Raw genomic sequence first — 22015 nt, forward strand, 5'->3', positions numbered from 1 at the left:
GGCTGGCCCAGTGGGCGTGGCGCTGGGAGCCGGGGTAGGTCAGCGGCGGCCCAGCCGGCCGGGCCAGGCACCAAACTACAAATTGAATTGATTTGCAGGACACCCTATTGGCGCTGAGCGCCGAAGGATTGATGCTTTTGAACTGTGGTGCTGGAGAAGACTCTTGAGAGTCCCTTGGACTGCAAGGAGATCCAACCAGTCCATCCTAAAGGAAATCAGTCCTGAATATTCATTGGAAGGACTGATGCTGAAGCTGAAACTCCAATACTTTGGCCAGCTGATGTGAAGAACTGACTCATTTGAAAAGATTCTGATGCTGGGAAAGATTGAAGGCAGGAGGGGAAGGGGACGACAGAGGATGAAATGGTTGGATGGCATCACCGACTCAGTGGACGTGACTTTGAGTAAACTCCGGAGTTGGTGATGGACAGGGAGGCCTGGTGTGCTGCAGTCCATGGAGTAGCAAAGAGTCCACCGACACGACTAAGCCACTGAACTGATTGGTTTCTAGTAAGTGGGAGAACTGATTGGTGTGGGGAGAAAACCCACGTATCTGTTAGAAGTAAAAACAGCTCATTGCACAACTCAGCAAAATGACTAAAACTCAGTGACCCACTTAGAATGGGTGAATTTTATGGTATGTAGATTTTATCTAGATAAAATTGTTAAAACTGGTTTCCCTGATGGCTCAGCAGTAAAGAATCTGCCTGCCAATGCAAGAGATGTGGGTTCAGTCCCTGGGTGGGGAAGATCCCCTGGAGAGGGAAATGGCAATCCACTCCAGTATTCTTGCCTGGGAAATTCCATGCACAGAGAAGCCTGGTGGGCTACAGTCCATGGGGTTGCAAAGAGTCGGACATGACTTAGTGACTAAACAACAACAAAGTTGTTGAAAAAGGGAAGCCTGCAAAAAGAATAGACGTGTAAATAAGGTGTGATGCACACTGTCCCAGGGGCACTGCTCAATGACCCAGCTACCTGGATGAGCAAGAGTCTAAAGCACCCCCAGAAGACACTGGAGCACCTACACTTTCACTGATGTCAGGGACAGAGGACCAGTTTCACTTAAACCCATCTCCAAGAACGCTTTCAGTTGGCAAGTTTTGCTTCCGGCAGCTTTTCAGGCACCTGACAAGAGGTGGAAGCTGCAGATTCCAAGTGATAAAAGGACCATGTGTTTCAGATTTAGCATCTTTACTCATAAAGGGCTCACTTGCTCCATTGGTTTGTACGCTCCTGAGGTTCATTCCCTGCATAGTGTGTACAGGACGTGGCAGAAGAAGGTGCCAGGTGCTCAGAGTAGCTTTTGAAATGGATCAAACACTGAAGGCAGAACTTCTCTGGCTTAATGTTAAGCTAATGACCCAGGCGATGGCTTCACAGTGTAGGACAGCCTGACCTTTTTTTTGGGTGGAGAATGTATAATTACCGGAATTTTTCCCCCAGAGAGCAACAATCATGTCTTGTCCCATTTAATTTCATTAGTTAAGTTTTTGGTGTACTGAGCATCTAATTATTATCCAGTCATAGAAATGTACACTCAGACAGACTTTGGTCTTTTTCTTTTCAGAAAAAGAAGTTTGGATTTTCAGATGTTTGGATTTTTCCATTAAAGAGGTATGCCCATCTTATCAAAATCTATTCTTAAACGTTTTAGACTTTGAGGATTGGTAATTTTCTTCTTTTTTTTTTTTTAATGTTAGCTTTTCCTTTGGAAATGGCTTAAACTTTAAAATCCTTAACAGATTATTTTTATTATAAAATGATCATTTTTTATTATGAGGTGATTGAGATACCACAAGCAAGTGCTTGAATAAATTATGACATATCAATGCTATGAAATGCCCATAGCCATTAATAAGAAATGTGAACTAACACAGAAAGAACTACAAGATAAGCAAAAATAAATAAATTGCCAAATAATCCACCTTCTCTGATTTTTCCCAAGAAGACTTTGAAAGGACCAAATAGAAGGCATTGGCAACATTTACAGAAGTGGCCATGAATTTTACCTGGGGCAGCAGGGACTGAACAGATGGCTGACCACAGGGGCACGATGCTGGGGACTTACAGACCCTACTCACCACTGAGCACCAGGACAGCAAACCAAGGACTTTCCTGGTGATCCAGTGGTTAGAACTCCATGCAGGGGGCACAGGTTCGATCCCTGGTCGGGGGAACTAACATCCTGCAAGTCAAGTGGCTCATCCAAAAAACAAACAAACAAAAAGACAGCAAACCAGATGTGATCTGTAAGTTGAAACAAGGAGGAAAGCTATGGACAAAGGAGGGAGAAATGTGAGGTAGGTGCTAACTGGCAGGTTCCCTCCCAGAACCTGAGAGGGAAAAGATTTGTATGTGAGATTTCTGTAATATAAAGAGCTCACCTTATGGCAAAACTAAGGAGCCCACCTTCTGGTAAAAACATTTGTGAAGATGTGTCTATTCCTTCATAATATTGAAAGACTCATAAGGAACAGCTTATGACTTTTTTTGAAAAGATGATGACTTGACAGACTGACAATAGAACAGGTGAGCTTTCCACCCCAGACATGTTCTCTTACAGGAAAATCCAGACCAAGGTGAGAATGCTGGAAAACATGTTGGTGTGAGGGCTTCCCTGGTGGCTCAGTTAGTAAAGAATCTGCCTGCAATGCAAGAGATGCAGGTTCAATTCCTGGGTTGGGAAGATCCCCTGAAGAGAGGCATAGTAATCCATTCCAGTATTCTTGCCTGGAGAATCCCATGGACTGAGGAGCCTGGAAGGCTACAGTCCATAGGTGTCGGGAGCGGCGTTAGGCATTACTGACAAAATAGAGGCACGGCCCTAAACCCCCTCCCTTTGTTCTGTAGGCATGGACCCAGAATGAAGGAGTTAGGCTTTGTGATTCTGACTTGTTTTTCCCTTTCCTCGGCTGAGTTGACTGAAGAGAATATTAAGGTGCTTATTGTTTTTGAGAGGAGCATGAGAAGGCATAAAGCCTTCTGCAGCTGTGCTCAAAGAATAATTCATAAAGTTAATCACTGCCATTTGTTCAAGGACTTTTACAAAAAAGTATTCCAGGGTGAGCACACAGGCTGCAGCTTGAGGCCATGGGAGGGATTGTTATCTGAAGCCCATTTGTGAGAAAAGTTTATGGCAAAGGAGTTTGCTGAATTTAGGGCTTAGGAATAATTAAAATAGTTAGAAGCTAAAGATTTAAGGATTGCTGTAGTGTTAGCATATTCTACTATAGCTTATAGAAATTAGGGACTTTAGAGATATTATTAGGTAGAAGCCCTCTCTAAGAAATAGTGAGCTTAGGATACTAGGGGCAAACAGGACTTAGAAAGATAAGAATTAAACTGAAGAATGTGATATGCAGCCCAGACATTAGCATGAGTTACAGTGTATTCACAAGGACACATGAGAAAAAGTAGATAAGAGAATCGCTGAGGAAGGAACTCCTTTTGAGGGGCAACAATGATTTTTGGAGAAAAATAAATCTGGGTCCATGGGAACTAAAATATCAAACCTCTGACCTAATGCTTTTGTAAAAGTATAAAAGAGAATCATAAGCTTGAAATAAACAGGCAGTCCAAGAAAACTGAGAGGCTGCCTCAGTTTCTCTCTCGCAGACACCGCTCACCCCTTCAGGTTGAATCCCTGGCTGCTGGAGCTGAACTCTGGCATATAGGGTTGTAAAGAGTCAGACACAACTGAAGTGACTGAGCACACATGCATGCACCTGTTGGTTTAACCTCCATACTTACTTCTCTAAAAAATAAATCCCCCATCAATGTGATGCACTTAGAATGAATTTGAATCATAATCTAGATGTGGTGGATCATGAGGCAAATTATACATGGATGAAGTCATCTGCTTGTAACAAAGATGAAAGATGGTTCTGTCCTGGTTCATTCATGTTGAATTAAAACCCTGAATATAACCACTGAGTGAGAGCTTCCAGTCAAAATTCAAACTTCATCATACACCTTGGAATTCCCTGTGAAGACATCTGCTCTGAAAGTAATGAATCTGGGGTTGGGGAGGAATCAATGGTAGCTCACCTCTTAACCAAACAAGGATCCATACCAGAATGAGAAGTCCTGTGAACACCATCAAAGTGGGAAGCCTAGAGCCAGAAGTCACATCTCATGAGTGTCATAGCATTCATACAGGGCAGAAACCTTATGAATGTAATCATCATGGACAACCTTTTTCAAAAAAAAAGTTATACACCTCATGGTATATCAGAGATTTTATATTGGAAAAAATTCTTTTGAATGTAATCAACATGGAGAAACCTTTAACTACAATTCAACTCTCAATAGATACCACCATGAATTTCACACAGAATAGAAATTCAGTGAATGTTTTGAATGTGAGCAATTCTCCTTTCTTAATGTACATCAGAGCCAGCGTGGATGTTTATTATTTGCAACTGAGTCAGACTCCAGCAGAAAACAGAGGGACTTCTCAAATCAAGATGACTCAAATATCAATAGGAGGTACTTGAAAAGGTTTTATTCAAAAGTGTAGATGTGAGGAAAGCACAGGGGACGGTGCAGTAACTTAAGACCCTAAACCCAAGAGGCGATGAGATTCAAATGGTTAAAAGTGCAGAAATTAGAGAAAGATGATTTAGAAGGAGCTGTGGCTTTCTGGGGGGTGGGAGGCAGTCCAGAAGAATCCAAACCTCCAACCTCACTCATCTCCCTGTCTCTGAGCTCTCCCCAGTGGGCCGGAGGCTGAGTCCAACAAGATGCCAGACAGCAAGGGAGCCTGTGATGTGGTCAGCCTTTCAGAACAGATAGAGAGGTGAAGATGGATCTGGAGGGGAAATGGAAGATACCCAGCCCAGCGAACAGGAACCCTAGCTGACACACCTCCAAGAATCAACCTGGGTGCCCTGTTCCCACTGTAGCCGAGAGCCTGGTAAAGAGCCTGGTCTAGAACAGGCATTCGATAGAAATTGTTGAAATTAATAAAGGACCAGCAGAACAAAGGCAGATTCTTATTCAGCAGGAGAAAACTCAGAACTCCTCTGCCTGACCATCTTTTCCAAGGCCCCTGTGGAGCATAGGAAGGAGATGCTTTTGTAACATACATTTCCTGTTACCAGACAATAACAGAGCAGAAGACTAGGAATTCAGCAAGAGCTGATGACCTTAAAGAAAAGAGGGAAAGGTAAAAGGAAAGCTGGGGGCACTGGACTGGAAGCTTTAAGTGTAATACCTGTAACAGGAAGAATCTTTGTATTCTATTGCAAGTTAATCATTAAAGGAATGTGGTCTATAAGCTTAAATTATGCATAATGGCACATCTCTGGGAACCCTGCCTCCAAAGGAATGAGCATTAAGCTAAAATACCTTTGTTTAACTCACAGAAAACATCTTGACCAGGCCTACCTGTGAATAGCTACAGGAAGGAAGAAATTAACACAGCCCAAATGGCTACCCACTGCAGTATTCTTGCGTGGAGAACTCCACGGACAGAGAGGCCTGGCAGGCTACAGTCCACGGGTTGCAAGGAGTCAGACACAACTTAGCAACTAACACACACACACACACACACACACACAGAGGAGGTAACTGGAACCCAGAAATTTTCAACTTTGCTCCCTCCCCTCTGAGTATAAAAGAAGGCTGAATTCTAACTCAGACAAGATAGTTCTTTGGGATAGGAGTCTGCCCTCTCCTTGATCTGCTGGCTTTCTAAATAAAGTTGCTATTCCTTGCCCCAGTACTCATCTGTTTATTGGCCTGCCATTCAGACAGGGAAGGATGAGAAATGATATGGCTGGATAGCATCACCAACTCAACAGATATGAACTTGAGATAACTCTGGGAGATAGTAGAAGACAGAGGAACCTGGGTGTGCTGCAGTCCATGGGGTCACAAGAGTCAGATACAACTTAGTGACTGAACAACATGCAGTGAGCGGTATGAACTTGGACTCTGTAACATATCTTAGCAAACCCTCATAATTCTTCATGATAGTTGTTACTTCTTACACTCAGTAGTTAAGAAAACTGAGGCTCAGAGAGCTTAGGTAAGTTTCCCAAGGCCACACAGTAACTTGGAGACAGGATTTGAATCTGGATCTATCTGCAACCTAAGCCTGTGGTTTTTCCACCCAGCAGGGCACAGAGTAAACTCCCCCATGGGTGTCAGCTCTAAAGAATAACTTCATGGCTTAAAGGCAAAAATGCCTCCACTCTGCTGATGTATCACAAATAGTTATTAACATGTTTTCTTTTATGACATCCTGAAGTCAGTAAAGGCTTTATTTCATCAAATAAAAAAATGAAGTTTGTCAGGGAGCTAGGAAAAGCCAAACAACTTTCTTGGATTTCCGATAGTGAAGAAGGAATTCTTAGGGCCTGGACTCCATCTTAGGCCTGTTCATGCTGATCATGCTCGGCCACCTTTCCAATGGACTCTGAACTCTGTGTTTAGTGCCTATGAAAACAACAACAGAAGGAAGGATAAGACCCCCTCCAGACAGGGGAACCTTGAAGATCGTATGTAGGTTACTCATTGCCTAAGAGAAAACATACATTAATCACCCCTTCCTCCAGACAGGCCATAAATTTTTCTGTATCAATCGGAGTGTAACCTCAGGTTTATTGATTATTGGCTAATTGTTTGACTGTTTGAGCACATGAGCACATAGCACGTGAATGATGGGGTTATTGGGACTGTATTTTCCTTGGTTTATGTAAGTCTCAAGGAATTTGGAGTGGTGGGTTCAGATACGTACACATGGGGTATAAAAGATTTTCACAAATGCTGGTCGGGGTCCTTGGCTAAGAGGACACTCTGCCTTGGGCCCACGGGTGTAATAAACTGCACTCCACTATCTGCATTGTCCTTCTGAGTGAGTTTGTTTCCCGGAACACGTGGCTACAACATTTGGTGCATTGGTCGGGAAACTCCTCACTTTGAGGAGACAGGTCTCATTTGTGGCTTGAATCTCCTAGAGGGGGGAAGGCGCCTCGCCCCTCTGGAAGAATTCAGCCTTTCAACGTCCAGTTTCTTCACTTTGGCAGGTAGTGAATGGCAGCAAGGGACCTGAGCATTCAGGTGGGGAGGAACCCACCCGGCAGGGCGGAAGCGGGGGCCTGATCACCCCCCTGGGAGGGACTAGAAGGGGCACGGACCCACAGGGGCCTGGAATAGGCAGGCAGCAGCGATTGCTTGGTACACAGGTCGACGAGTGTGCTACGGTTTAGAAAGGAAATTTGTGAAGGTCATTTAGGTGTGTCCACGCTGTCTCAGGGAAAATTATTACCAGCGATCACCAGGGGATTTTTAGCATAGGAAACTGGTCCTTATATGCTCGTATTCTTCCCTCCCCCAGGAGGTGTCCCGTCTGCTGTGAAATTCTTGACCCCCTCGGAATTGTTAGGCTAGAAGGAAGGGGATATATGAATGAGTATGCATCGGCTTTCCCAGAGATGGCCTGGGACATGGGATATTTAACCCATCTGTGTTTTCATCCGCACCTGATCAAGCCCACCAAGGCAGAATGGACTTTAAGGGAGAAACAGTCTTGGACCACGCGGTTTCTGGTTTGGCTGTGCTCACTGGCAGGTGAAGCCATGCCGATCCCCCTTCTCCCTCTGGGATCTGGCAGGTAAGGCTCTTCTCACCCCAATTAGGAAGGAGGCAGAATGGCAATTTAAGTGTCATTGAGTGGAAATATCAGAAGTACATAGGCTACTGAGAACTTGGTAGACAGAACAAAAAGGAAAAGTAGAAGAAGGTCCGAGAAGGTAAGGAAGATGGGAAGAAGTGAATCTAAGGCAACTGTATTGGAGGGCATGATTAAAAATTTTAAGAAGGGATTAGGAGGAGACTATGGGGTGAAGATGAAACCTAACCGCCTCCACATACTCTGTGAGGTCTAATGGCCACCTATGGGAGTAGGATGGCCATCAGAGAACACCATGAACTTAAAAATAGTGGAACCAGTCTATACAGTAGGAGAGCGGGGACACCTGGATCAATATCCATATGTTGACTCATGGCTAGGGTTAGCTCAAGACCCTCCTACTTGGACAAGGTTTTGTATCCAGAAGGGAAAGGGAAAAATATTAATGGCACAGAAATTGACTGATGATAAAAAAGGAAATTCTACAGGATTTGGTCGGGTTGACCTGACCCCTCCTCCATACTGGATAATGACGCTCCTGCCTCAGTGCTCCACCAGGATTGGAGGCCGCCTTAATGCCCGATCCAGGGCCAGGTGAAGTCCTGCAGCAGCCGCTGCTCCTCCGCCAGCTCTTCCCGAGGTCATAGAGCTGTCACCTCGGCAGGCTCCGATCCCGGTGACAGAAGCCTCTTGCCAGCACTTCCAGGATCCAGCTCCAGCCTAACCGCCCAAGCTATACCGGTCTCTCCCGGTGAGTACTGACAAGAAGGGGAGGGAGACGTTGGAATTAAGCAGAGACTGCCCTCTGCCAGAAAGCTGGAGGGAACGAAAGAGAACAGACAAGAGATTTGCAATGCTAGCTGCTGCTCTGGGAAAGTCTATCTCGGGCCCTCTGGAAAACCTCCTTTGCCCCAGGGACAGGAAAGTCCTTCAACCGGTCCCAGCGGAGGCCCCTGGCCCTGTTACAGTCAAACCAGTGCGCTGGTGCCGAGCTTTTGGCCACTGGAAGAATGAATGCCCTATGGCACGGAAGGAAGAGGAAGCTCCCGCAGTTGTGGGGCTTGCTGACTTGGAAATTAAATAGGGCTGCCAGGGCGCAGAGATATCAGGTCCCTGAGAGCCCATCATAACCTTAAAAGTGGGGGACCAAAGCATTGACTTCATGGTGGATACAGGAGCAGAACTGTTGGTAGTAACAAAACCTGTGGCACCGCTGTCCAAAAAGACTACTGCTGTAACTGGGGTATTGGGAGAAGAGATGATTAAATCGTTTTGCCAGCCCAGAAAATGTCAGATGGGGGGGGGGGGCACCAAGTGATTCATGAGTTCATCTACATTCCTGAGTGCCCAGTACCCCTGTTGGGAGGAGACTTGCTCTCCAAACTAGGAGCACAAGTGACTTTCTCCCCTGAGGAGAGGCCCACCTTCCGGATGGACATTATGACTTATTTGCTCTCTCTCTCAATACCACCCCAAGATGAGTGGAGGTGGCATGAACCTCCGAAGGAAGAACCAGGTGGGCCGGAAGAGCGTGAGAGAGAGCTAACTCAATTTTCCCTGAGGTCTGGGTGAAAGACAAACCCCCCTCCCCTCCAGGCTGGCTAGACATCAAGCCCCAGTGATAATAGAACTCAAACCAGGCACCATCCCGGTTAGAAAGTGCCAGTACCTGCTACTGATAGAGGCCTGGGCTGGCATACTGCCCCGCATCAATAGATTGAAACATGCAGGCATTCTAGTAGAGTACCAGTCGGCTTGGAATATGCCGATCCTGCCAGTCAAAAAGGAAGGAGGATAGGACTATAGGCCTGTACAGGATCTCAGGCTAGTCAACCAGGCTACTGTGACTTTACACCGCACTGTTCCAAACCCCTATACCTTACTTAGCCTCCTCCCGCCGAGGACTAAAGTTTATACTCGCCTAGATCTCAAGGATGCCTTCTTCTGTGTACGCCTTGCCCCAGCGTCACAGCCCATCTTTGCCTTTGAATTGGAAGATCCAGTCGGGGGCACCAAGCAACAGCACATCTGGACTCCCCCTTAATGGTTTAAGAACTCCCCAGCCATCTTTGGGGAAGCCTTGGCTTCTTGGTTTTTGGCTTCTGACCTGAATTCATTCCATCTGGAAGAGTATGGATGTTGGCTCCTACAATATGGGGATGACCTGCTGCTGGCTGCCGAGACCAAGGAAAAATGCTGGGAAGGGACAAAAGCACTGTTCCAGCTGCTGATGGAAGCAGGTTACCAGGTGTCGAAGAAGAAGGCACAGATCTGCAAGGAGGAGGTAAGGTATCTGGGGTTTGTTTTAAAGAAGGACACAAGGTTCCAGACCCTAGTTGGGTCCTATATACTGATGGCACTAGCCTGATAAAACAAGGACAATGGCTGTCAGGTTAGCCAAAATGGAAGGGGCCATCAAGACTTAAAAGGGATGGTGGGAATTGCCAAGTGGCAAATTATTGGTACCGGAGGAGCTGGCACACAATCTGGTAAGCCAAACACACCAAGCGACCCACCTAGGCATGCTGCCTGCTCACAGGTTAATGCTGCCTCTCAGGTATTCAGACAAAAACTTCTGGGTATTCAGCTGAAAGGCATGCTGCCCTTTGAACACCTGGGAGTGGACTTCACTGAAATGAAACCTCACCGACACTACCGTTACCTGCTGGTCATGGTATGTATGTTCTCGGGATGGGTAGGAGATTTTCCTACCTGAACTGAAATAGCATCAGAAGTAGCCCGGTGCCTGCTTAGGGAAATAGTTCCCAGATTCGGACTTCCTACCAGCATTGGTTCAGACAATGACCCGGCTTTTACAACAAGTAAGCAAAACTTAAAACATCAAATGGAAACTGCACACTGCATATAGGCCCAGAGTTCTGAGATGGTGGAATGAACCAACCAGACATTAAAGAGACTCTCCAAGTGGATCATAGAGACTGACTGCTCCTGGGTGGACTTGCTTCCGACGGCTCTGCTCAGACTCAAGATGACCCCACAGTCCCAAGGCTATTCTCCATACGAAATTGTGAATGGGAGGCCCCCCTCCCATAATAAAACAGGTGTCAAAAAATTTGCCTCAGGTAAGGGGGAATAGGATTTCACAGTGGATGGAACTGGGTAAAGTAATAAATCGGGTAACTAAGTTTGTACAAGAAAAGGGTGCTGTTCCCCCTTGGGGAACAGATTCATGAGTTTACACTTGGTGACCAAGTATGGGTCAAAGATTGGAAACATGATTTGCTAGCCCCTTAGTGAAAGGGCCCTTATGTTATTCTAACTACCCCTACTGCAGGTAAAGTTGCAGGTATTGTCCCTTGGATCCATCATACGAAGGTGAAGAGAACATATCACGCAGACCCAAAAAACACTGAGTGGACTGCACAGAGGGACCCCGCTGACCCTCGGGAGACTAAGACCATCCTTAAGAAGAAGGAAAAGAAGATCCTGGATGAGCCCCTTCAGGATGAAGCTGCACAATCAACTCCTGCTGCTTGGCCTCATCAACGTGATTTTTAATTTAACTTCCGTTTCAACTCAGGACAATGTTTTCATCTCATGGGCACATTCCTACGCAGACTTCGACAACACTTCCAACTGCTGGATATGTAGGGCTATGCCTCTGTCAGTGATGGATGGACTTCCTTGGTGGGTGTCACCACTCTGCCAAGGAGATTTTATTTTATTTTTTTGGCTTAGGTCAGTTTTTAATAATAATTTTAATAAAACAAGTTGTTTTCAGTTACATAGTCTTTGCTCTTATAATGTCTGAATAGTCTTGTCCATTCTCACGCCTCCTATCGCCTTTCTTCTTTCTCAGAGCTGCCATTTTGGGGCTAGAATCTATTATGTCATACCATGAACATTTTATCCTACTTGAGTTCTCTCTTTTCTCACAGTGTTTCTGAAAGTGAGTTTCACCAGCTGTCACCTAACTGCATTTCCTAAAATACAGATTTCATTTCATTAGTCTACTCCTCCAAACAAAATAGGACTCTTCACAATCTGGTTTTAAAAGTAAGTAAGTAAACTACTTACCAGCCTAATTGAAACTCTGCTGGTTAAACAGTAGAGTATATCTTCCATTCTCTGGACTTTTCAACTTTCCCCAAATCAAGCTCTGGTATGAGGTCTTCCATCTGTCACATGACCTTGGTTCTTTGAGGAGCTAAATCCTAACTTAACTCTTCTCAGGATGTTTCAGATTTTTTGTTCACAACGAAAAATCTATAGTTTTTCCTAGACTGACTTTTTGCTCTCCAGTCTAGAAAAATCTGTTAATTACCCAGAGCACTTATCATTGGTATCATTTATTTAGAAATCACAGATATACTGATTTATGGCATATCTTCTGAGCTATTTTTTAGCTATGAGCCAAGGAGATTTTTAAACCACTCTGCTCTTTTCTGGAATGACAAAAAGAGACTTTCCTCTCTCTTGCCAATCATAACCTCTCCTTGCTCTCTTGGTGTAAGACCTACAGTCAATAGACTTGGGTCATGGGGTTACATTTGATATAAAGCCAGTGTAACAAAAGCCTAACCTACTTCTTGTAAATCTACCCCAGTAGCCCCGGTAAATCTACCTTATTTACATGCTAGGTGGACAAGATCCGTGTTTCAATGGTATGAGTATATTGCTGCCTTATTCGTACCCTCTATAGGGACAACAGATATCATGATTAAAGTAGAGGCCTTGACTAATTTCACAAAACAGGCCCTCCTAGATAGAACAAAAGCCATCCAAGCCTTAAATGAAGAGCAAATCCAAATGAGAAAAGCGGTAATTCATAATAGAATGGCTTTGGACATACTCACAGCTGCTCAAGGAGGGACCTGTGCTATAATTAAGGCTGAATGTTGTGTATACATCCCTGACTTGTCTGGCAATGTATCGACTGCTTTAGATGACATGAAAAACCAGGTAAAAGCAATGCCAAATGAAAACATTCCTTTCTGGACTTCGGTCCTATCTTGGGTGAAGGGCGATTGGTGGAAAACTATATTTACCACTGTTGTAGTTGTCTTGATAATTCTGCTTTGTGGACCCTAAATTTTACAATATATTATGAATTCTGTAACCCAAAGGTTGATGTCATTCTCCCAAATTGGTGGTCAGAGAGCCAGGGTGCAATATATCCCTATGAATGATGCTCATAATATGAGTTAAGAGTATCAAGAGGGGAGAATGAAGAAGGAATTCATAGGGCCTGGACTCCATCTTAGGCCTGTTCATGCTGATCATGCTCGGCCACCTTTCCAATGGACTCTGAACACTGTGTTTAGTGCCTATGAAAACAACGACAGAAGGAAGGATAAGACCCCCTCCAGACAGGGGAACCTTGAAGATCGTATGTAGGTTACTCATTGCCTAAGAGAAAACATACACTAATCACCCCTTCCTCCAGACAGGCCATAAATTTTTCTGTGTCAATCGGAGGGTAACCTCGGGTTTATTGATTATTGGCTAACTGTTTGACTGAGCACATGAGCACATAGCACGTGAATGATGGGGTTATTGGGATTGTATTTTCCTTGGTTTATGTAAGTCTCAAGGAATTTGGAGTGGTGTGTTCAGACACGTACACATTCGTACCGACTCCAAGTTTCATTGCAAAAGATTTTCACAAATGCTGGTCGGGGTCCTTGGCTAAGAGGAGACTCTGCCTTGGGCCTGCCGGTGTAATAAACTGCACTCCACTATCTGCATTGTCCTTCTGAGTGAGTTTGTTTCCCAGAACGCGTGGCTACAACAATAGCCCTGACTATTTAATCACAGCCATTTTTTACTGATTCTAAATTCCCTGATTTAGGAACAGACTGTGGCCATGTTTCAAGGACATCAGCATAGCAAAAGACTGACAAAGAGGGGTTAATGTTTGTAGAAGCAGAATGAGTTTTATCTGTGCCATAGTATTCATAGATCATTATGAAATGATATTTATTTTACCAAACAAAAGATTTAAAAAAACAAATAGAAATCACTTAAAGGCAAAGAAATTCACATAGTCTGTTATCAAAAGCTGCATTCCAAGAAAATTTTGTTCTCTTAACAAAGAGAGAAAACCAAATTCCAGTCTGTTACAAGCTTATATTCACAGTGAAATAGTAGTTATTTGCAATAAAAATATTCAAAGGCAGTTCAATGTCTTAGAAAACTTTTCTCAGGGTCCACATTCCACAAACTTTTTTTTTTCACTTTCTGTATCCACCACTTTGTCCATTCAGAAACAGCCACCTGTGAGACTTACTTCCTTTTCCCTTAATAAAATGTAACTCCATTTCTTATACCTCTTTATTAAAAACATACATCTTACTTTCCTTAAGCAAACATGAACTGTCCTTTATGCCAGCACTCTGTAGATTGGTAAACAAAAATCACCCAAAGTTCTTATCTCATTTACATTTTCTTTCTTTAAAAGTTGCTTCACATTGAGTTACTTCCTTTGCTGACAAATTTGTAACAGATATAATAAGATCATATTTAGTCTACATTAAACCTAAGCACAATAAAAGTATTACTCAATATTGATGAACCTTAAGACATGTCTATATTAATTAGATTAACAGACAAGCATTAATACCAGGTATTAATTTAATACTGATTATTTCCCAGTTCATGTGAACCTGAAATTCATTTAGTTTAATTTCTCTTGAATTTAGAATTGTTTGATTTGCAAGTGCTTACTTTTCTTTAGGTCAATTAAATTAGAGCTTTTAACCTTAGCAGTAGTATCCAAAGACAAAGACACACGCTGAGACATATATAAATCCGGATAGACAGATATCATGTAGTTTTCCACTTGAGATTTAAAATGTCCCTTTGTTTTTATTTTTTGTTTCTTGGCTTGAAGTTCTACCAATTTGCCCAAGGCTGAAGTCTCGGGCAGAGTGGGTTGTGTATCTCAAGGATACTATGAGTCAATTTCAGGCTATTTCCTAGTCCAGAAAAGAATTTAACAAGTCAGCTTTTTCTAACTGCACATGCAAAAAGAACAGGTTTTGCAATTTTAAAAGGATTTCATTTTTACCAGTTTTCTCCCGAATCTAAAGAGCGTCATGGCCATCCAGTGTCAAATAATTCATCTCCCTTTTTTATATTCATGGTTCTATAGCTAAAATATAGACCAAATAGTGCTCAAATTGGCTTTGATGACAAGGACAGACTGACCGATAAGATGTTGTCCCAACAGAGATTGTCCCTTGCGGGAACTGAGGTCTTAGTTTGATCAGAAGAATCTGAAGGAATAAGGGAACTTGCAGAAGTTGGGGAAGCTTGGTTTCCTTCCCATTTTCTATCCCTCTACCTCTCTGAGAGATAGGGAAGTTAGAAGGGGATTTTTTAGAATGTTTAGGAGAGTTTTTTCAGGCTTTTGATTACAGGAAAAAGTCCTGGGCCAAAGGGATGAAGGAGAGGGAGAAAGAAAGAGGGTTGAGGGGATAGGGTGGCAATAGAAAGACACAGGCAATGTGAGTCCCTCAGATTCGGATTCTGACCGAGTGTCATAGGGTTTGAGCATAAGGAATGACAAAAGAAATCAAGTTGGAGGATTGTGTTGTAATTTAAGAGTCCATTTTTCTTGGTTCCCCAATTCGTACCAACTCCAAGTTTCATTGCAAAAGACTACAAGTCTCTTCTTTTTAAGACTTTCAGGGTCAATTTTTTTCCAGTTCCTGAGAATACAGCCTAGAGGGGGGAGCCTGAGGGAGGTTCTTGAGATGTACCTAAGCCCATTCTTAGGATGGGGGTACTGAGAGTTCACTGGCCACAGAAGACGTCCCAACTGTCCCAATATACCCTCTGTGCGCAACTGAGACCCTGTACGTCTAATGGCACAAATGGCCAACTGTCCCAACAGTCACATCCGACGTGAGAGGTGCTGCCTGAGCATACTACAGAGAGCGGCACAAACTAGACTAGGCACACACCTAGGCACAAACAGTGTGAAAATGCATCTGGGGGGTAGGGCAGGCAAGGACAGAAAAGAGGTTCCCAGACCAACGTGACTTGGTGTATGGTGATTTCCTGAAATGTGGAAGGCACTCTTTGCGATGACTCAGAAACAACTCCTAGGCTAAATTTGGAATGAGGAAGGCAAAGTGAAAGTAGCAGGGAAGACAGGCTGAGGAATCTGCCTTGTAGTCCTACCTGGAAGGCAGTGGCCAAGGGAAGTGGGCTCAGTGCTTGCTTGAACCAATATGCGTCTGACATTGCACAGAAGTTTTCTTGCTAGTAACAGAACTTCTAATAGCCTGGTCCATTCCATAATCCCCTTATCCTGTCATGGGATAAGTGGTGGTCACCCTAACGGCTTTTAAGTTCCTGACAACTTCTTTGGTGGCTCAGCTGGTAAAGAATCCACCTACAATGTGGGAGAACTGGTTTTGATCCCTGGGGCGGGATGATCCCCTGGAGGAGGGCCTGGCAATCCACTCCAGTATTCTTGCCTGGAGAATTCCCATGGACAGAGGAGCCTGGTGGGCTACAGTCCATGAAGCTGCAGAGAGTTAGACACGACTGAGCATAGCACAGTACAATGAACATGCAATTTTAATTGTTCTGGTCCTCAGCTTAAAAGACAAGGGGGAAAGGCACCCTCATCCACTTGGGTGCCAGTTATTGGGGTGCAGTGTGATGTAGGGTCTTTGCAACATGCCAGAGAGTAACCCTGGCCAGAGTTTCTCAATTGGTTCCATAATCACTTGCCTGTTCACAGAGAGTTAGAGGAAAAAGAAGCAAGAGAGGAAAAGAGCGAGAGGGAGAGCCCCATAAGAGTCCCTGAATGGACCACCAAATGTTGAGGCTGTTCGAGTGCCAGCTGGAAAAGAATTGCCAGACACAGAGCTTTTCAGATGGGAATGAGTTTAGTAAGAGCAAAAAGTAGAGACAATGTAGGTGCTGTGAGTGTAGAAGGCCAACCTCTTGACAGATCAGGGAGAGTCAACAGTTTTTGTGGATTAGTAGCCAGGAAATGGCAACCCACTCCAGTGTTCTTGCCTGGAGAACCCCAGGGACGGGGGAGCCTGGTGGGCTGCCGTCTCTGGGGTCACACAGAGTCGGACACGACTGAAGCAACTTAGCAGCAGCAGCAGCAGCAGCCAATTTTTATAGTCTCAAGACAAGAAAATTCCTGCTGAAATGTTGGCACTAGATGATTGGTTAGGGCACTATTAAGTGACTACTGAAGGAACATTTTTGCCTAATTTGGGTCAGGAAGCCTGCTGGTGATTATCAGGAGGATTTTGGTAATGGTTACAAAGGATTTCAGTCAGCTTCAGAGGTGACCTTGGTTCTGGGTTCTACTTCTGTGGCCTTTGTACTAGACCTCACATTTGTGGCCTTGGGGCAGGACTTAAAATCTATGGAGGAATTTCTCCTGACAGATTTCTCAAACTTGGTGCATTTGTATTCTATTGCTGAATAATGTATTACCACAAACATAGGGGATTAAAAAAAAAACAAAACACCAAGTCTGTTATTTCAAACTTTATGCATGAATCAGGAGTTAAGGCACAGCTTAATTTAGCTGTCATTCACAGAAAGAAGATGGTGTGAAGACACAGGAGAATGCCATCTACAATCCAAGGAATATTTGAGGTATCAGGAGTTGGGAGAGAGGCCTGGAAAAGATTCTCCTGAAGTTCATAGCACCTTTATTTATTCTTGCAAAAACTTGAAAACAACCACAATGACCTTCAGTAGGTGAACTGGAAAAGAAACTGCTAGATGCAGATAGTCAAATACTGTTCAAAACTAAAATGAAATGAGCTCTCAAGCCCTGAGAAAATGTGGAGGAATCTTAAATGCTACTAATAATTGAAAGCAAACATCTACATGCTGCATAATTCCGACTATGTGACATTCTGGGAAAAGGCTCTACCCTCATGACCTGATTTCTTCCCAAAGACCCGCCTCCAAATATCATCACTTCAGAGATTAAACTTGAACAGATGAAGGTTGGAGGGACGCAAACATTCATTCCACAACAGACTTCCTTAAGTTTTATACAAAGTTCTTGTCCTTTCCAAGATCCCACGCAGGATACTGCGTACATTTACTTGCCATGTCTCCTAAGGCTCCTCTCAGCTGTGAATCTTCTCTGACTTTCCTTGCTTTTGATGATTTCAACAAATTTGATGAATACCAGTATATTTTAGTATGTCCCTAGATTACAGTTTTTCTGATGCTCTTCCAGTAACTAAACTGAAGTTATGGGTATTTTGGGAAAAATGGTCTTAGAGGGAAAGTTCCATGTTCATCAAATCAACAGAATAATTTATGCCTAATAATGTTGGTCTATGGTTATTGAAAAAGTGGCTCACTTGTATTTGTCAGGTTTCTCCACTGTAAAGTTACTCTCTTTTCCTTCTTCCATTTTGTCCTCTCTGGAAGGGGGTCACAATGTGCAGCCCTTAGTTCAGGAGTGTTGAACTGGGTTTCCCCTTCTTTAGAGTGAACTGTCTATACAAATTATTTGGAACTTTCCCGTACAAAAGATATTTACATATTCTCCTCCATTTATTAATGTATTCAGTTATCTGTTTACATCAATAGGGAGTCATAGATATTTATTTTATTTGAGGTTATAATCTGTCTTGGTCTATTTGGGATGCTATAACAAAATATCACACACTAGGTGACTTGGAAATTTATTGCTCACAGTTCTGGAGGCTTGAATTCCACTATGACTGTGGCGGCCTGACGGCGTGAGGGTCTTGTTTTGGATTGCAAATTTCTTATTGTAATCTCACATGGCAGAAGGAACTAGGAAGATCTTGGGGTTCTCTTTTGCAAGGGTACTAATCCCATTCATAACAGAGAATTCCTCAAGAACTAGTAGTGTTCCAAATGCTCCAACTTCTAACATGGTCATCTTGAGCATTAATATTCTGAAATGTGAATTTTGAAGGAACAAAAACATTCAGAAATATATGTACATATGTGTGTGTGTGTATAAAAATATATCTCTAACATTTGATATATTTGTTGCTCAAATTGTTTCAGCTTTCTCCATTGGGAGATCTTTCTGTTGGTTCCTGAGCCTCTTTGACAAACTCCTATCAATGGTTTTCGCTTTTTCATTTTGTTTTCTTTTAGTTTTTCACTTCCTTATTTTCTGAAGGATATTGAATTTTTGATAGGATTTCTAAACATGAAGAAGAGAGATTAGCCTTTAATGAAAGGCCTTTAGAACAGAAGAGCCAGGTGATTGAATTAAATCATTTTTATTTTGAAATAAAGCATTTAGTAAAGACAAATTCACTCACTGATTAAATTAAACATTAATGGCCTGATATGTGGCAGTAAGTGATCTGGCAACTGAGGATTCAGCCTCTTCTCATAGAACTGATAGAATTTGCATCTTGTTTGAGGAAGAGACAACACGTACATCGGGGTTCGTTTTTCATGATGCAAGACTTTCAGTCTAGTTAAATAACATCAGTCTTCCAACACACAGTTCAGATTTCAATTACCACAGAAAACTGAATAATTGCATAAAGTATGACTAATAATTGCATAAAGCTGCTTACTCTACTTCAGCCCACAAATCACTGTGTAATAACAGATGCTCATCATGATCAATAAACATTCATATCAATTCTCTGAAAGTCTATAGTTTGGTCACTGTGACTCTGTTACTCAGTTTAGGCAGAAACAGCAGGATGTGTAGTTGTGTTGTCTCCTTTCTTCCAGTGATGAACCCACATGACATTTACAAAATGAGTAATTATAATAGGGAATTGGCATCAAGGATGAAAGTGCATTGGGAAACAATGATGGGACTGGAAGTTATATTCAAGAGGAAAATAAATGGATTACAGAAGAAATAGCTGACCATGGAGTGGTAACTTGATACTGTTGGAAAGATTCCAGATATACAGTCAGAAGAACTTAGTGAAGGCAAACTTATAACATAAATGAGGAAAGTGGTGGTGAGGAAAAGGGTGAAGTTTTCTCAAAAGAAGTGACAGCAGCAGATACTTCAAATTAAAGAAAGTTTTAAAAGATTTCACAACATTGAGAGTACAAGGCATAAAATGTTGGAAACTGATCCAAAGGAGCATAAGTCACCGGGTTGTAAAAAAGATACTCTTATATTGTAAATTAATCTGCCTTTTTAACATACAGCTTGTACACCTGGAAGTCCTCGGTTCACATACTGCTGAAGCCTAGCTTGAGGGATTTTGAGCATAATCTTGCTAGTATGTGAAATGAGTGCAATTGCATGGTAATTTGAACATTCTTTGACATTGCCTTTCTTTGGGATTGGAACGAAAACTGAACTTTTCCAGGCCTGTGGCCACTGCGGAGTTTTCCAAATTTGCTGCCATATTGAGTGCAGCACTTTAACACCGTCATCTTTTAGGATTTGAAATAGCTCAGCTGGAATTCCATCACCTCCTCTAGCTTTGTTCATAGTACTGCTTCCTAAGGCCCACTTGACTTCACAATCCAGGATATCTGGATCTAAGTGAGTAACCACACCATCATGGTCATCTGGATCATTAAGAGCTTTTTTGTACAGTTTTTCTGTGTATTCTTGCCACTTCTTAACCTCTTCTGCTTCTGTTAGGTCCTTGCCATTTTTGTCCTTTATTGTGCCTATCTTTGCATGAAATGTTCCCTTGGTATCTTTAATTTTCTTGAAGAGATATCTAGTCTTTCCCATTCTATTGTTTTCCTCTGTTTCTTTGCACTGTTCATTTAAGAGAGCTGTTTTTTCTCCCCATGCTATTCTCTGCAACTCTGCATTCAGTTGGGTATACCTTTCCCTTTCTCCTTTGCCTTTCACTTCTCTTGTTTTCTCAGTTATTTGTAAGGCCTCCTCAGACAACCATTTTGCCTTCTTGAATTTTAAATTGCCAACATACACTGGATCATAGAAAAACCAAGGGAACTGAAAAAAAAAAAAAAAAACAAAAAACCCCACACATCTACTTCTGCTTCCTTGAATATGCTAAAGCCTTTGACTGTGTGGATCACAAAAAACTGTGGAAAATTCTTAAAGAGATGGGAATATTGAACCACATTACCTGTCTCCTGAGAATCCTGTATGTAGGGCAAGAAGCAACATTTAGAACTGGACAAGGAACAACGGACTGATTCAAAATTGGGAAGGCAGTACGTTAAGGTTGTGTATTGTCACCCTATTAATTTAACTTACATGCATGAAATGCTGGGATGGATGACCTAGAAGCTGGAATCAATTTTGCCAGGGGAAATATCAGCAACTTCAGATATGCAGATGATACCAATTTAATGGCAGAATGTGCAGAGGAACTAAAGAGCCTCTTGATGAAGGTGAAAGAGGAAAGTGAAACTCAGCATTCAAAAAACAAAGATCATGGCATCTGGTTCCATCACCTCATGATGAATAGATGGGGGAAAAATGGAAACAGTGACAGACTTTATTTTCTTGGGCTCCTAAATCAACGCAGACAGTGACTATAGCCACAAAATTAAAAGGCACTTGCTCCTTGAAAGAAAAGGTATGACTGTTGGGTAAGGGAGTTGGAGATAGCGAGGTTTGGAAAAAGAACGAGACTGGCACTTTACAGGAACAGAACACCCTTAATGAGGTGAGAAAGGGTAGCAATCAGATTAGTGAGCTGCTGCACTAAACCAAGAAAAGAGTAAGTATATACAGGCATGTATGTGGAAAGTTATTGTCTGAAGGGGGCCTGTTCTTCTCCAAGGTTGTTTGGAGTAGTTATCTCTTAAATGGCTGGGGCAAGGAATTCTGGAGATCGGCCAGAGGTTGGACTGCCTGGGAACTGGGTGTAATCAACATCAAAAAGTAAAAAAATCCAGTTCTTTTTTTTTTTTTCCTTTGGGTGAGAGAGTTCTTTGTTTTGCGTAGAATGGTGGGGAGGACCTGGAGGGGAGTTTTAACTCCAGGCTATTTTCAGCCACATAACTTTCTTTCAATGACAAACCCAGACAGTGTATTAAAAAGCAGAGACATCACTTTGCCTACAAAGGCCATATAGTCAAAGCTATGGTTTTTCCAGTAGTCATGTATAGATGTGAGAGTTGGACCATAAAGAAGGCTGAGCCCCAAAGAATTGATGCTTTCAACCTGTGGTGTTGGAAAAGACTCTTGAGAGTCCCTTGGACAGCAAGGAGATCAAACCAGTCAATCCTAAAGGAAATAAATCCTGAATATTGATTGGATAGACTGATGCTGCAGCTGAAGCTCCAATACTTTGGCCACATGATGGGAAGAGCCAACTCATTGGGAGAGACCCTGATGCTGAAAACCCTGATGCTGGGAAAGATTGAAGGCAGGATGAGAAGGGAGTGACAAAGACTGAGATAGTTTGATGGCATCACTAACTCAGTGGACATGAGCTTAAGCAAACGCCAGGAGATAGT

The 22015-nt window shown here is 42.9% G+C and overlaps 1 long non-coding RNA gene and 1 pseudogene across 1 annotated transcript; both read left to right on the plus strand.

Moving 5' to 3' along the window:
• Positions 1-348: 348 nt before the first annotated feature.
• On the plus strand, positions 349-3404 carry LOC123329074. The gene is made up of 3 exons (XR_006544216.2): positions 349-510; positions 1571-1617; positions 1952-3404. It is a non-coding gene; the product is annotated as an uncharacterized LOC123329074 (long non-coding RNA).
• A 5712-nt stretch (positions 3405-9116) lies between these two features.
• On the plus strand, positions 9117-12808 carry LOC123464864 (annotated as a pseudogene).
• Positions 12809-22015: the final 9207 nt, after the last annotated feature.

This window comes from Bubalus bubalis, chromosome 14 (assembly GCF_019923935.1).
Source record: "Bubalus bubalis isolate 160015118507 breed Murrah chromosome 14, NDDB_SH_1, whole genome shotgun sequence".
Classification (NCBI taxonomy): domain Eukaryota; kingdom Metazoa; phylum Chordata; class Mammalia; order Artiodactyla; family Bovidae; genus Bubalus; species Bubalus bubalis.